At 43.2% G+C, this 17,099-nt stretch overlaps 1 long non-coding RNA gene across 1 annotated transcript; it reads right to left on the reverse strand.

Moving 5' to 3' along the window:
* Positions 1 to 3,215: 3,215 nt before the first annotated feature.
* LOC116440547 lies at positions 3,216 to 16,720 on the reverse strand. The gene is made up of 2 exons (XR_004238666.1): positions 15,965 to 16,720; positions 3,216 to 15,799 (listed from the first exon to the last, which is right to left on the reverse strand). It is a non-coding gene; the product is annotated as an uncharacterized LOC116440547 (long non-coding RNA).
* Positions 16,721 to 17,099: the final 379 nt, after the last annotated feature.

Below are 17,099 nucleotides of genomic sequence, written 5' to 3' on the forward strand. Positions count from 1 at the left end.
TCGCAAAACACGCCGGGCCGTAAAGCGAGGCGGCGGGGCGGGGGCTGGAGACGGGCGGGGCGAGGCCGGGAGCGGCTCCCGCTGCCCTTCGCCCTGAGGGCGCGCCGCGGTAACCGGGCGCTGCTTTTCCTCCGCGCTCTGTGTGTGCCGCCTCCCAGAGCCGTGGGGCAGGGTCCTGCCCGGGCTGCTGGCTGGCTGGGGGTGCCCCACAGAGCGGGATGTGCTCTGCCTGCCCCGCGGGTTGCGTGCAGGGACCAGCGGGGAAGAGAGGTCAGGGTCCCGCCTGAAGTGTTCGGCCTGTAGTCTTTAGCTACACAGTCATGATTTCTGTGAAATTTTTTCGCTGTTAGAGTGGTCAGGCATTGGAATAGGTTGCCCAGGGAGGTGGTGGAGTCACCAACCGTGGGCGTGCTTAGGAGGCACCTGGATCTGGCGCTGGGTGATGTGGTTTAGGGGTGGCAGTGCTGGTCTGATGCTTGGACTGACAGCTGATGTTCTGACCTTGATGGTCTTTTCCAACTTTGATGATTCTATATTTCTATAATTGCAGTGTATGGATATTCTTTTTTGCCTCTTCCCGGAGCTGTCTGAGGCATGGCATCAACAGCCCTTACTTACTGCATGCTCTGCCTTGCATTGTAGCTTTGTTCTATGGTTCTCTGCTGTGAACTAGCTGAGGGGGGTTATGAGCAGCATGCTTGTGAGCTGAGGCGGTACTTACAAGCTAACAGTGAACATCGGAAGAGAGAGTGCCCAACTCTCTCTTTGAAGTGCCCAACTGAAGCCTTCTGGGTCCCGCAGTTCTACAGTGTGGTCTGCTGTATGTCATGTAGTCTTTCCTTAATTCCAAGCACAGCCATCACTGATGCCTCTTTGCAGGTACCTACCCCCAAAGCTTTTGTGAATTCAGAGAATGGATTTTCTGTGCCCCAGAGGAGGAAAATCCACTGGCCATTTTCAGAAATTGGATTTAAATTACTTCCTCACGCCCACAGGTACTTCAGCAAGAGTATAATCTGTTCTGTCTTTACAATTGTTGACATCCATTCCTTTTATAACTTCAAGGCTTTGTTACAATGAATCAGGCAAAGTTCTGATAAGAAAACTGTCCTATTGACTACATTCATGTTGAAAATGAGGGTATCACATTTCTTATTTTTGGAAATACAAGATACAGGTCACTATTTTGTTTGCATTATTCCACATGATTTAAAGAGAGTTACACTGAAGAATACTGTAAAGGAAGATGCAAACAGAAAACAATTCCATCGCAGAGAAAGGTGTCCAGGAAAGCGCAATATAACTCTTGGAGTTGCAAGGAAGAAGCTGCTAAAAAGGAACACACTTCTATGTTTTTTCAGTAGCAATGACAAGATGTTTATTGCTCTGACACCTGAGACAGCTCCAAAACTGTAAAAGGTACTGTCCTAAGGAAGGGCTTTGACTGTGGAGTCAACAACAACTGGACATGCCTGTGGCACCTAATAAGTGGCCTCTCCCAATGAAGAGGGGAAAAACTAGAATAGAGAAAACCTGTGAGAACTGGAAAGAGTTACGTTTCTGGTGTCAAATCTTTGCTTTCTCTGCTGCCTGTCTCTGAGAGAATAAAGCTTTGCTTTGAAGGAGCTGCCACTGAGGCAGTTTAGTTAGCTGGTGTCACAGAACAAACTGTTGCTAAATAGGGAGTTTCAGCTCATAAACACAGTTTAGAAATGACAGAATACAGTGGCATGTTTCTGTGTAGAAAGCCTAAGTTAATGAAAATTGCCGGAGGGATGCACTTAAGAGGAGCTACCAAGGCACCTCATCCTGTAATGGTGACAAGTTCCTTGATTCATTTCCTGAGCCATATCCATTCTTGCACTTTATGTGGTTACTGTTCTGTGAAAAACTTAACATGATTATACAATTAAAGTATGCTTAAAATAACACGTTTAAACTGAGGAGAATTAGGGTTCTGTGGACAGTAAACCTACCCTCTCCTAGTGTGTGAGGCTTTAACTTTTTAAAATTGCTGTTCTTTGTTTTACATTCTAAAAATCTGAATGCCTCTTCACTCTTTATGTAAAATTCTTCTAAGTCCAAATGATTTAGAACTAGGGCAAGACCCTTGATATCCACAATAGTGCACACTGTCACTAGGGCTTCCTCAGGATTCACCAGCCGTAGGTTGATGTTCTTTAAAAGCAGCAATTGCTAGAGAAATAAAGCAAACATTTTTTCAGTCATTTTCCAGCTTTTTTTATTACTATTTCTTGACCACAGAGACTCTTTGAGAAGATTGTACTGTAATACCTAAGGACTTTCTGTCTCTCAGCCCAATGCCTTCATCCCTTTCCCTTCTCTTACCAACCTAAGAGTATTACTTCAGTAGTTCACTTTTGACTCCTGGTCCAAGTTGATAGTTTCTTTCTCCCAATCTCCTCACTTCTTTGCTTCAGTCCCACACACCATCCCTACAAGCTATTGTTGTTTCGATCTTGTCACAGCCTTATCATTTCACCCTCCAATCACCCTCTTGTCTGCATAGCCTGCATCCTATTCATGGGCTCTTCTTATCATACATGTTTGTGGGTAGGACCCACCAAATCCTTGGCAAATTCTTTACCAAATTTCAGGTTTAGAGCATGGAGAATTTCTCAGTCGTGCAACCCAGTGATATTTTTTAATACAAGGAGAACGTATTTTTTTGCTAACCTCATTTTTCAAACTGAGTGAACTATAAAAAATCAGCTTCAGGCTGACACACCAATCACAGGAAAAAAATCATTATAAATTAGCTAATATTTGACAGTTACAGGCATCAAATGACAGGGTTCTATAATAGGCAATGATGGACCCACTTACCCATAGGCATTGCTGTTTGCACTGCCTGTTTCTGAAACAAAGTTTCTTAGTTTTCCTCTCAAAAAAACGCATCAGAAGCAAAAGTATGATGTACTTACCATATTATAAGTTGTGGACAAAGCCACATGCTTTTATGGTTTTTTCTTTGCTCATTTCCCCGCAGGACTGTAGAGAAAAACCCACACTATTTCAAGAGCTTCAGTGACTGTACAATAGACATGTCTATTTCTTTAGAGTCTTAAGCAGAGAAGAAAACTGAAACTTTTTTTTTTTTTTTTCTGTATCAATTGACTTTTTAAGCCTCCCCAGGAGGAGAAAGAAGCCACTGGAGGGGGCCAATATCAAAGTTGAAGAACAAAGATGACAGGTCAAGAGACACTTCTGTTTATATCAGCATGCTCTGGACCAATGTACCAGAGAATACATCAAAGCCACTACTAATGCCAACTCTGGATATCTTTTCTAGTACATGAAACGTGGAAATATTTTCCTGATTGCCATCTAAAGTAAAACAATTGCGAAGCACTCTCATTTGATTGGGAACATTTGAACTTTCAAATTTTCATAGTCGCCCTGGCCTTATCCAAAATAAATTATGTCTGTAGGAGAATGAGACTAGCAATGTTAATATATTGTAGTAACTATAACCTGTCTGCATAACCAAATCTTCTAAGTGTTGCTTAATTTTTTAATATGTTAAATCCCAGTTGCACTCTTAAGACTGTTTACAAAAATAAAAGTAAACAGAAATATGTCTGTTCCTTCCAAAGCACCAATGCAGTTGTTGTTCCCACACACCCCTATTCCCCCCTTTCCCTCCTCCCAAGAATTGATTTACTCCATGGCATCCTGGGAAAGCAGACAGTTATGATCATTTCCATTTTGGAAGTCAGGAGGTTTAATGGAGAGGTTGTGTGATTTGTCCAAGGCTTTGCAAAAGCCCTAAGGCAAACTGAGAATAGAATCCACTTCTCTTGACCTCGTTGTCTGTGTCTTGTCTACGAGGCTGCCTGTCTTCCTAGCAGCTGACAGAACTACTGACAAGGGCGAAGGCTGTATTGATCCTATAGTTAGACACTGAAAGAACACCATCATTTAGCATCAGTTGGTTTCAGTAGGAGACACGTCCCTTGGACAGAATTTGACACTTAAAGGTATTATTTTTTAAGCCTAATTATACCTATTGAGATACCAATATCAGAACTTGATGTGTTGCTGGTTAATAAATGATAACGGATGCATATGTTTTTTTCCAAAACAAATAAATATATCTGTGATACATGGGGGTCCTTTGACAGAGAAGGTGTATGTTACTCTTTTCACTCTGCACACCAGACTCAGGGACACAGTAGCTCATCAGGGATACAATAGTTCATCGGTGCATGGCACAGATGAGAATCCAAAGCTCCCGCTGGGTCTCAGCAGCGCCACACAGGCAGTGGGACAAACCCCTCCTGTGCCACATGCCCTTAGAACACAACTCCCTCCTCGCTGGCTCATCAGTCAGCACTGCAAAAGAAAGCAGAATCAATTGAAATCCCTTCATTTCAGCAAGCTGAGTATGAACAGGAGCAGACGAGTGTGCAGCTGATAACGCACCCCCTTCTTAGAGCCACTGTTTGCTCACCTCCCTACCCAGTTTCAATTGTAAGAGCCTCTCAGGCCATCTCCTCTGATGGGCAGTGCTCCACTCAGGGGAATTTGGACAGGGACTCAGATCAGCAATGTTTTGGAGCCGAGTAATCTACAGAAGAAGGAGGAGGAAGATAAGCACATTGTTAGTTTCTGGTCATACGCAATCAAAGCAGACAAAACATCCATCATCCTGTACAATATTAGTCTTTAAATATTCAGCTTTATCAGTTCCCCCATTCCTAATCCATCATTAACCACGCCATGAAATCTCAGCTGATTAGCCCCACCTCTGCAGCTCAGCAAACCATTAACTATTTATTATTTGTATTTAATTGAACATTGACAGCAGTAGAAAACTCCAACCAGATATGTTTCAAAACCAGAACAAAGGAGATGGTCCCCTGCCTAAGGAATTCATGGTTTGGACAGGAGTGAAATGCAGCAAAGAGGAAATGACAGCCATGCTGAACAAAAGCTTACCCATGTACCCTCTACTAAATTCCCTACCCCATGAATTTCTAGATTTTCTATCGATTTTTTTTCCAGTGAGTTCCATCTCAGTATCTCTTAAAATGAGAGAAGATGATGTGATTTGGGAGGGTCCTGCAGGAAAAAAAAAAAGAATGTTTATGTTAGGTGAAAAATAGTTTGAAAAACTCCACCTAAATAATGAAACAGTTATCAGGTAGTGATAGAAACCAGGGATTAAAGTCATAGTACGGCCAGGAAGCTGGCAAACATACACAACCTGCACATTTTATGTGGATTTAAATAAATAAATGGAAACATTTCTCAGTTAAAATGCTTACTTCTCGGGGACTAAATATATGTAATTTATGAAGTGTTATTTATAGTTTGCTGCTTGCTATTCACATGGATAATCAAAACATAGATACAACTCTAAACGTTTTTTTCTGCTGGCAAACCTGGGTTTGGACACCTTTTTCTGTCTTTCTCTTTTTCTTACTTAGACTGGAAGCTAAGGCTGGCTGCACATTTCCTCTGAAGTAAACTTTGCAGAAGTCACCGGTGTCTTTGTTACCTCCACCTGGGTTTCTGTACCTTTCTATTTATGAATCCCCTTTGAAACATGCCTGAAAGATCCAGTTCCCAAGAAAGCCACTACCCACTTCCTGAGCAGTGCTGCACAGCACGAGCACTCCACACCAGAGACTCAGCACCGGCTTGCTGTTTACTGATCAACTTTAAAGCCCAGAGCTCTGGAGGAAACAGTTTTCTAAGGGACTTCTCTACCTCTGTGCCCACTCACTGCCTCATTACCAGGTGAAGAGTAATGCCAGTCTGGAAACCAAGCCTCAACATATGAAAGTGAACATGGATGATAAAGAAACTGTTTTTTCAATTTGAGTTGGAAAACTCAAGTTAAAACCATTTGAATCCATCCTTGTAATTCTGTGTCTGAACAAAATAATGCATTTTAAGTAGCACTGACTAAATGGCTTCGGGGAAATTAAAAAGTTATCCGTCTATAATATACTGTGCTATCTATACTCTTTACCCCAGTCTAGGTAAACACTTCTGTTAAAAATAGGTATTTTGCAGTACTATTCCCTCTGCTTTTGAATTTACCCTGATGTCAGTCTGTTGGAGACAAAGAGTGATGACTCTCAGGGTACAAGGGGCGATGCATTTATATTTACCTAGCACTCAGTCGAGTACTTGCATCTGTTCTCCTTTTAATCCCCGTAATTAAAATGCCTGCCTTCCTCTTCAGTACATGCTCTAAAATGGTTTATATTTGGACATCACAGCAGTCATAGTTACTGCTGCAGGAGGACAAGAGGAAGAACAATTGACTTAGGCCAGCACAGTTAAGTAACCTACAGAAGGGAGAACATGAGCTACTAAAGCAAAATAGAGGAGAGCATTGAGTCAGATGAACATTTAAATTAGTACACCCTGTCTCCCCTAAGAGCCAGAATGAAATGATTGAGGCAATAGAATGAGAAATGATGCAAATATGGAGAAATATGTCCTGTTTTATGTCCACCCACCTCCCACGTGACTGCACTTTGGAGACTTCTTGAGCCAGATGCTCTGTCAAGTCTATAATGTTTTTAATAAATGAAAACGGAGCTATTTCTCAGATCTTCCAAGTCTGGCTCTTCCAAGCTCTTCTTTGAAGCTGTTTAGACTTTTTTGCCTCCAAACAAATCCTGTGGACACTGTGTTCCCCCATTTTATTTTGTTGTGTGGAAGAACCCACTTCATTTAATTTATTTTAAGCCTCCTATCTGCATTCACAACCAATGAGGCATGCCCAAACTAGTCTAAAAGAATCTTGAACATCTCCATCCATTTCTGTTTCATTAATTCCCCTCATTTTCCTTCTTTCCTCTCTAATGCCCTCTTTCTTTTATCCTAATTTCTGGAGGGTGTTACAAGCTATAAAGGCATCTAATTTACAAATGCATACCTATCGCATACCAAAATTCAACGACCAAAAGCACAGCAGTTCTTCAGAGACACACTCTTCCACAATGATGTTGCTTACTTGTAAGTTTAGTCTTAAACTTTGGCACCTCAGTTGCTTTCTGAGCTCTTGAGTGACAGTGACCTGGTTTTCAGAGGTGCTTAGCACCCACCAGCTCTTGGGGGGAGCTGCAGGCACTCCACAAGCACAAGAGAACACTTTTATGCAAAGCATTTGCCTGACTCTGGGCACTCAAGTATTAAATTGTTACTCTGGATTCAGCTCCACAGTGTAGTGACACAGGAAATCATCAGCCCTGGAGTGAAATTAAGAACCTTAGGACTGGCAGTGCAACCCTTACTTACGGTGATTTAAGGTAAGTAGTACTCTCTAATTAAATATTTCTAAATGTGAATCTTCCCTTTTTTTTCATGATCAGTGGCAAATGCTACAGAGGAGAATCATCCTACAGGTTTCACATACTATAAATATACAGATTTGCTATATCAGGAATCCTGCTGGGACATCTGATTTTCAGCTTTGTATCTGTTTCCACAGTAAAACACCAAAACTTTAACTTACATTTTCACCTGCACAATCATCTAATAGATACGCTTTCTATCTACCCTATAATTTTTTCTCTTTCTCTGTTCCTCTCTTGGAACTTGTTCAGACCTATTCTCTAGCCAAAAGTGGGTGGGTTTTTTCCCTTCAGTGTATCCTCTTTGCATTTCTTTTTGCTTTCTCGCCACCTTTCTATGTGTCAGCCTTGTTCCACTTCTTCTCCCCAATGGCATTCAGAACTCCTGCTACTTTCGTACACTCTCACCATTTTAAGCTGCTTTCCCACATGCTGCCTTTCACGGAACACCTTCCATCCACTGATTTCCAAAGCACAGATGCTTGTTCGCTTTCCGTGATGGCAACAACAGCTCTAAAAGAAACATATCGTTTCCCCTGCTGCAATTCATGCACAAATGCCTGGCATGTGCTGCCTGGAGAAAGCCTTTCAACTTTGAATTTCCTTGCTTTTGTGGAATCTGTGAAAAAGTCTGATAAATTACGGCTTTGGCAGTTATTTCAAATAACTTTATTTGCAACCAGCTGAGGCAAAATCTGTCAATGGTGCCATCCCCATGTTCTTTCAAAGGTTGTTGGTGTTTCATGAGGGAGCTCAAAGTCAAGCTGGTTCAAAGGGAGGCTCACATTTCATTTTTTTCCAAGAAGGTTAGATTACATGTTCTGATGGTGACAGGACTGTCTTACAAGACATAAGAGCTGAGTTCTAGTTGAGGCCATGAGTCTCTTCATGTGTTCAGTACATGTGTTTAGTCACTTTATCTCTCTCCTGATGATTTCTCATCTGTGAAATAGCTGTAATACTAACTGCTAGCTGTAACACTAGTTAACAACAGACAAGAAGACCCCAGCTAATCACAAGTGGCTAAGTTTTGGAGTTGGCCTTGGACCTGGTTTTAGTGTTGGCAGCTCGGGCAAAGCCAATAAACTTCAGTCTACAGCTCCTCTCATCAGGGCTCAAGAGACACCAGCTGTGACACATGTACAGTGTGCAGCAGGCAACTTCTCATGTTGTCCTGAGGGCCATGAAGAAGAAATAATACAGAGCCTTGGCTTTGCAAGTCACTGCTGCCTGTGCTTGCAGGAATGGTGGTGCACCTGGGGACCTCTAGTGATACTTTGAATAAACGCCAGCATGGCAGAGTTTGCCGTGTGTGTGAGCAGGATTTCAGTACATGCTAATCAAAATAAGCATGGCATGTCTGACCCTCTGCTCCCAGAAGCTGTCCAAAGCTGAAGCCCCGTGGCCAGCCTTCGCTGAGCCATCTGGGTGGGATGAAAGTTGTATGTGACTGTCTCCCATCTACACCCTCTGGTGACCTGAAAGGGAGTGATGAGAACATGTCAATTCTGCTTTAACCAGTAGCACTGTGAAAAGAAATCGATAACCACACTTGACTTCAAGAATCTTGGATGGAGAAGGATACAAACATTGATCATGTTTTAAGGCAAAAGATCCTGCCTGTGTAGAGAAGGATTCTCAGGACTGTCTTTGAGAAAAATCTACTTATGGTAAGAGACATAGATTATTATCATTAATGTTACATGCATGACTTAATTAGGAAAAGCCACACAGTTAATGAAAACAAAATATTTCCAGCTAATAGTATTAGCTAAAACGATCATAAATCAAAACAAATTTAATAAGATGCAGGAGAGCAGGCTGACAAGAATCTCATGAATTTCAGCAAAGAAATGTGAAATCCTGCACGCAGATCAGAACAACATTTGTAGTAACACAGGTGGGGAAGCAGCTAAAAAGCAGCTTTTGCAGAGAAGGCCCTGGGGACCCTGGCATTCAACAAGCTGAACATGAGCCAGCAGTGCAGCCTTGCAGCAAATATGGCTGGTGTGTTAGGAAGAGCACTGCTGGCAGGCTGATGGATGTGATCCTTCCTCTCTACTCAGCTCTGGTGAGACACACCTGGACTTCTGGGTCAGGGTCTGAGCTCTGCAATATAAGAGAGACATGGACACACTGGAACAAAGACAGTGAAAGGCCATGGAGATGATGAAGGGACTGAAGCATCTGATGTTTGGGAGGCTGAGAGATTTGGGATTGTTTAGTGAGAAGAGAAGGCCCAGGGGAGATAGGATAAATGTGTATAAATACCTGAGTGGGGGGAGGTAAGTAGAAAAGACAGAACCAGGCTTTTTTCAGTGATAGGACAAGAGGCACATGGGCACAAATTGAAGTGCACCAAATTCCATGTAAACATAAGAAAAAGCTTTTTTTTTACTATGAATATGGTCAAACACTGGAAGAGGCAGCACAGAGATGCTATGGAGTCTCCATACTTATTCAAGACACGACTGGAGACAGAACCAACCTGCTCGGCTCTGAGCAGGGAGGTTGGACTATGATCTCCAGAGGTCCCTTCCAATCTCAGCTATTCTTTGATTTGCTAAATATGTGCCCCATCCTAGTCCTGAATATATCTCTGTTATGCATTCCCAAGATACGTTTGGATTTTTTGACAGACTTTTCACCACATCAATGTGAAGGCATTGCCGTTATGTATTAGGATGTGTAAAATTAATGTAAATATAACTGAGAAGATCAAGAGATTGAATCACATGTCGTGTAGGATTCTGGGGAGATGCTGCCAGGAAAACAAGCATTGCAGTAGAAGAGTAGTTGTCAAATAATGACATGTCAAAGCCCAACTTTTACCAACTCTAAATCATTTAGTATATATCAGTGTAGATACCTTGACATGTTTCTTTGGGTCCAGGAAAGAAATGAATAACCCACTGTATCTTGTGTATTCAATGCAGGGGGTAATTTGGACAAAATGATGTAATGTTTTTGAAAGCATGACAAGAAAATTAAGGATGAATAAACTCCAGAATGACTTTATGGATGAAAAGAACCTGCAATTGCTTTCCATCCCTTGACAGATGTTACTTAAACTGACATACTATATCATGCAACAAAGCTTACAGGGGAAATACAGGATTATGAGAAAATGTATAAACCATTACCATTATTGTAAAAATTTCTTTTATTCTTCACAGAAAGACAAAGAGAGGAAGGATACTTTTTAGGAAGAACTTGATGTAGAGTACTGTACCACTATTTTCAGGAATCAGCAAAATTAATCTATTTTAAAAAAGAATGGAATTAAAAAGAAGGGAGAACTTTCTGCTGTATCCCAATCCCACACAATCTCTTCCTTTCTTCTCCTGCCATTGTAGCATCTGGGAGACTTGCCTATGTATTAAAGTGAAAACAAGAAGACTCTTTCCTGCCTTCTTCTATGTGGAGAAGTAAAAGAATCAGAAGGGGAGGAAACAGTCATTGTCAAGAAATAATAGGTGAAGAAATGAATATGCCTTGGCTGTAAACATTCTCAGTTCACCTCAGAGGGAGGTTTACAGCTTAGGACTGTTGCGGAGTGCACAAGTCTCCACCCCTCACTGGTTTTGCTTCTGACTTTGACACTTCCCTGCTCTTGATGTGTGTAAGAAACAGGGGTGCAGCACGCACAGAGTAGGAGGGTGCCTCAGTATCTCAGACCTTCTCCAAAGCAGCCTCTGGAGATCAGCATTTTGGGTGTCAGCCCCAATGAATGAAGAACCCCTCGAAGAAGTAGGGTGTAGTATATGTTCTTACCAACCTATATGACAGAGCAAGTAGAGCACTGTTCTGGACCAAATGAAGCTTTGAAAGATTCACAAAATCTCTTTTGAAAAGATTCATTTAATTCTGAGGTACAGACCTTAACCATAATGAAGCTGCAAACTCAAAGTTTGCCACAGCCAAGTTCAAGTCTGGTATAATGTGTCTGAGTTTTTTGCTCATCTATGGGTCCTTTATTTTTCTCTATCTGATTTTTGGCATTGTATTCAATATGAAAGCATCACAGAAGAGTCACTGAGTAACCATAGTGGATAGATTGAGTGTAGCAGTAGACAGATGATGAAGATTTTTCCCCAAAGTCAGTACAGGTGTCTGGGGCATATTTTTACTAATTGGTTTTTTAATGCCTTGCTACCTTTTAAAAAGGTTTAATATTGGTGGATTTTTAATAGCGTGGGTGTTCTCTCATGCTAAAGACTTCTTATTGCTTACTTTTGTTGTAAGGAACATGAGAAAATAAGCAAGAAACAAAAAGGCATTTTAACAGGAGACTTGGAAGTATTTAACAAAGAATCATAGAAGCAAGTTAACTTTTCTTTCTGTTTATCAAATTATGTGAGGATTCAGGCCAAAAGAGCGATCGTTATTAATAATTTAATAAACTACATAAAGTTTCTCTCTTTTTGCCAGAAGTTTCAAAAACATTAAGTGTTAAGGCACTGTTTTGCCATTTATCCATACAGATTTGACACTGATACCCTAAAGCAGCACAAAAAAATGAAATATTCATCCATATTAAAATATCTCCAAACATTTCCAGACCTTTGTATTTGGAAAGCCGCCACTACTCCCATTTCAACTGCCATACTGTGTCTGCTTTGGAAAGGCTACTTTTTGACGTTTTGCAGAACAGCCTCTAATCGTCTAAGGCAACTCTGGATTGAGATTAGTATCCACAGCAGAAAGGCATCTACAGACACTACTGTGTGTGAGTAATGCTGTGGGCGTTTGTCCAAGCTCAGGAACGAGTGGAATGTACCCCTTCTCCAAGGTATGGGTGAAAAAACATCACTGAAGTGGAAGTGGGGTTTGGGTGGAACTGAAGCAAGAGAGAAACTCATATATATGTTTTCCATGTGTATGAAAATGGCTGTCTACTTATTAAAAAAATATCGGGAGCCAATATTTTAATTATTCACTGCATATATTTGCTTCTGATGGCATAAATAATCTATCATCTTAGCGTGCCACACAAAAAGTCAGAGGAACATTTCCACTTCAAGTCAAACGAAAAAAAAAATAAATCAACGTAATGGGACTTTTCTGTGAACTCACATAATGAATTTCTTTGTTTAATTAAACACTTCAGCAAACCAAATACCTGAATTTGAATTGCTGTTTATTATGGCTTCCCCTCGGATACAGGTGAAAGACTGCATAGACATATGTTTTCCACGGTGACTGGCATTACCAAGCAAGCTGATGGAGAGCTGACAACACCTTGGCAAGCAGGAAATAATAAGGTAAATTATCAGCAATATTAAGAGAACCCAGTTACGGGCCGCACCTTTACTTTGGCCTGCAAAGTCTGGGGCTGTTACTTGGGAAAAAAAAGAGACAACAGCCTCCCTTTTTACCTTCAGCTTTCCCCCTGTGTGTGTGGGTGGACGTGTGGGTTTATACGTGCACAATCGCACGCAGACTGGTGCTTAAATACGTTTCGGTGTCCGAGGCTCCATGATGAGTTTCCCACCGTGCCGGGAAGAAGCGGGACAGGAGGGGGAGCTCTCGCCGCAGCCGCCGGGCGGGGATGCTGCTCCTCGGGCCGGGGGCGGAGGGGCCACGGCCCCTTCTCCCGCCTGCCGCCCCCGCCTCCCACCGGGCAGCACCGCGGCCCCGGGGATGATCCCTCTTGTCCCGATTTTGCCTCTGAAACCGTCACGTTGTTTCCAGAGTGCCCCCAGAGCGCCGTTCGCTTGTTGCTGTTGCCTTCTAAAACCTTTCGCTTTGAAGCCGTCGTGCTGCTTACATATTTAGCAGCTGGAAAAATCAGGCCTGCTTGTTTATCTCGTCCTCCCCAGCAGGCAAAAACCGAGAAGAAATAGCTCATTAATAATATTAAAGCGACTTACGCATTAATAAAGGCCAAAATGAAGAACTTGGAGTAAAGTATTTCTTTTGTGTTACCTAAAAAGCAGCTCTGGTATGTGGATAGGTCCCCTTTTAAAACATGTAAACACTGATAAATAGGACTATGAATAATAGAATATAAATTAAACCTGGGGTGATTTATTTTAGGCAATTCATTTGCACATGTCATTTTATGAACGATACTTGTTTTACAGAAGTCCAAATTATTGTGCTTGCAAAAACCCAAATGCAAATTCAGAGCTGGAAACAAATCCATGATGGAACAAAAATATGGGGATTGGTAAACTATGGAGCCTTGGGTGTAAAGCATGTGCTCCAGCAATGGAAGGAAAAGCTCAGGTTCTTGCCACGACTTAGGGACCACCAAACGGCAGAATCCCATAGTTTCTTCCTGATTTTGAAAGTGACCAAAAAACCAACCAGCTTCAAACCCTTGAACCGTCATGAGAGTGAGGGACTTTCTCTATTGCACTGTGGTTAGAGAGAGCACACACTCTTATACATTGATTTTAAATCACCTTGGATATTTCACAAGGAATTTGGTTTCATTAAACTCAGGAGCAAAATCTCCACTGATTCCCACAGGATCAGGGTTTCATCTTTGGCTGCAAACTGCTTACTGATACCACATACCCTGGTATCTCTGTCTCGTGGAATAAATCTGAGCAGTTCTATTGATCCAATCAGTCACCTTTATTCACCTGTTTAAGATGCTTGCAGAATCCATATTGAGAACTACTGAACCAGGATCCTTTACCAAAAAATACAGGTTTTCATACAAAAAATATGTGGTCCTGCCACACTTCAGTAAATGTGTTTAATGTTAGGATGCCTGTAATGTAAATAGCAGATTTGTTTTCTCATAGCTTTTTGGAGATATTCAGATCAATGCCATTGTATGGCTGACAAACACTTGGGCTTCCATAGATTCTGATAGTCTGTCTCCCCTGATGAATTCACGAGCTACCACTAAAACCTGAAAGCATTCCTTTTTGTTAGTCATTCCCTCCCCCTTAGTAACAAGTGGAATAATTAGATGGTTTCCAAAACTTATTTCGGTACCTCCGATGTGTGTCAGATACAGTCTGAGCACTCTAAATGCATGAACTTCTGTGTTGACAGTTGATGGTCCTCCATATGCTATCACTAGAAGAACAACTTCCCAAGAATATGCAGTGTAATAATATGCAATATATAAAGGTAATAACAGCTCTAGAAAAGTAGGAATCGTGACAGTCACAGAAATAACCTGCTGTCAGATGGAGATATTATTATTAGGACACAGAGAGGTAGAACTTTTGTATCTGTCCCAGTCCTACATTCAATACTGAGAAAAACAGGGTATGTTTTAAGACTGTGTCTTTCATCTGGTGGTTGACAAGGTACTGGGGGACTGGAGGTTCTTTTTGAAGAGCTTACCAGAAGTAGCTGAGAAAATGAACCTACTGTCAGGAGAAAATAAGTTCACATCTCCATTCAAAAGCATTCAGAAAAATACTGTGAAAAAAACCCAACTGAAAGCTGCTACTTTTGGTGATCAAAAGTGAGAATTAGCATTCAGAACTGGTAGTAAGAGGGGTGGGAAGTGCTTCAATTTGCAGCCAAACCTTCAGGTGTTAGTCAGGAAAACTGGAATGACAAACTTGATCCTGAAGACAATTCATTCTGGTCTACTCACTGTAACCTGCTCTAGTCAATTCACATCACCTGGGCTTGCAAATACCTTCTCCAAAGTATCTTCCAACATTAAAGGAAGCTCTGTTTATGCAGGGAGTCTGAGATTAATCTTTTTGTCAGATTGCAACTCAAACCTGTTAAACTTATGCAGTGAAATAGTGCCAGTGCTTTATTACAATACACATAGTAAGTGTTTAGGAGTAGTCCTCTGATGTTTCCCTGAACAACAACCATTTGAGGCAATACTCTGTTTAGCAGAAGTTCTAAGGTTTTCCTTAAAACTCCTCCATCCACTCTACAGAGAAACTAGCAATATGTCTAATACAAGAACTAGTTTTGCCTTCTTCATTAAAATGACTTAATGTGTCAGCAAGGTGGTGGCCGTTCAAAGCAGAATAGTCATCTGAGGTTGGCTGGCTTTTTCCAAAGAGCCATGTGAGGTTGTGTTTAAAAGCAACTTCCCCTTGTGCTGCTTGTCTTATCGTGTGAAAGAATACACTAGGAATATCTTCTGTACTTAATGAGAGATCAACTGTACCAATTTGTTTGTAATAGAATACGGTAAGCAAAACATACAGGTGAGTTTGCTGGTGGCGGTGGGGCATAGGAGGAGGGAAACCTCCCTATTAAGCACCATCCTTTGGAGGTTACCTGTAGTCACAAGTTAGCTTCCACAAGTTTGAGAAATCACTGTATTTTAAAATACTTCAAGCAAGAACAAAATAAACCTTGGTTTCTTCTCGTGCTTGCTGCTTGGTGGGTTTGAGCCCAGACCTTGTGTTCCCTGGGGTGCGCGGAATGGACTGAGCCCACAGCACGAGCCCTGCTGCAGCTGAACTCCTGCAACTCTTTGCTGTCAGCAGAGCCTTCTCTAGGGTCTCTCCGAGGTCCTGCTGCTCTGCGAAAAACAAACGATCAGGGCTGGGTTTTTTCCAACATCTGCCTGATTCTTTCAGGCAGCGAGGGGAGTGGCAGCACCTTCGCATCGCAGCGGCCGTGACCTTACCACTGCGGATGTGCTCTAGGATTTTACAGGATCAATCTGGTTGCTATCTTACCTTTAGATGGTAGATGCTCTAACAGCTGAGACTGTGCAAAATCCCCATTTCTTCTTATTCTCAAAGTCACGGGGGAAAATGTGCCCTGTGTCTCTAATCGCTCTGACAGGCAGGCAGGCAAGGCTCATTTTAGCAGCAAAACGAACAAAGTTGTGCTCAACTTTTCATGCTATGAAGTGCCAGTGATTTACAGCTTCGGAAACAGAGAATGTAAATTAGACATTGTTGCACGCAAACCGAACTTGTCTTTGACAGGCTAAACAGAGATTTTTATGGGAAGCCTACTCAAGCCCACACGGAACGCAGTTTATCTTTCGACTGTGGGTTTGGGTGTTTTTATAAAAAAAATGTATCATTTTAAGGTGCACCGTAGTCATAATGAGAAATCCCGTACGATTACAATTTTGACTATCGGAACAATGGACACCCCCGTGCCATAATGCGTTGTATCGGGGAATCAGGGACTGCCAGGGAAAGCGGGAAAGCAGAGCCTAGGAATAATCAATGTATCGCCCACAGTGTGTGCTGTAATCCGGCACCTCCTCGCTGAAGCGCGTCCCACCAAACCATTCATCCGCACCTCCCCGCCGCAGATAAAAGGAAAAACAGGAGTGATCAGGGGAAGAGCCTCGGCTGAAGGCGGCGGGCACGGGACGGGACCGGACGGGACGGGACAGGTCGGGACGGGGCGGGTCGGCTGCGCAGAGGGGCACAGGCGGGGCAGACCCCTCGGGTGCTCGTGGGGGGCACCGGGCCCCCTCCCCACCCCGGGCTGGGGGCGGGGGCGGGTGCGCACCGCCCCCTCCGCTCCGCTGCGCTGCGCTCCGCTCCGCCCGGTGCTCGGCGCGGCGCCTCCCCCCTCCCCGGCTCCCATGGCGGGCAGCGGCGGCCGATTCGGTGCCGGCAAGCCCCGCCCGCCGGCGGTCCGGGGCCGGCCTCCCCCTTCCCTCCGCCGCCCCCTCCGCGGCAGCCCGCCAGCAGCGCCACAGCAGGCGCGGGGCCGGCTCGCTCCGCGCTGCCTCCCGCCCGCCCGCCCCGCCGCTCCCATGCGGGCCGGCGGCGAGGCAGAAGATGGCTGACTCGCCGGGGCACCCGCGCCCCTGCCCGCCCGCGCCCCCCGCCCGCCCGCCGCCGC

The sequence above is a fragment of the Corvus moneduloides genome, chromosome 3 (genome assembly GCF_009650955.1).
Source record: "Corvus moneduloides isolate bCorMon1 chromosome 3, bCorMon1.pri, whole genome shotgun sequence".
Taxonomy (NCBI): Eukaryota; Metazoa; Chordata; class Aves; order Passeriformes; family Corvidae; genus Corvus; species Corvus moneduloides.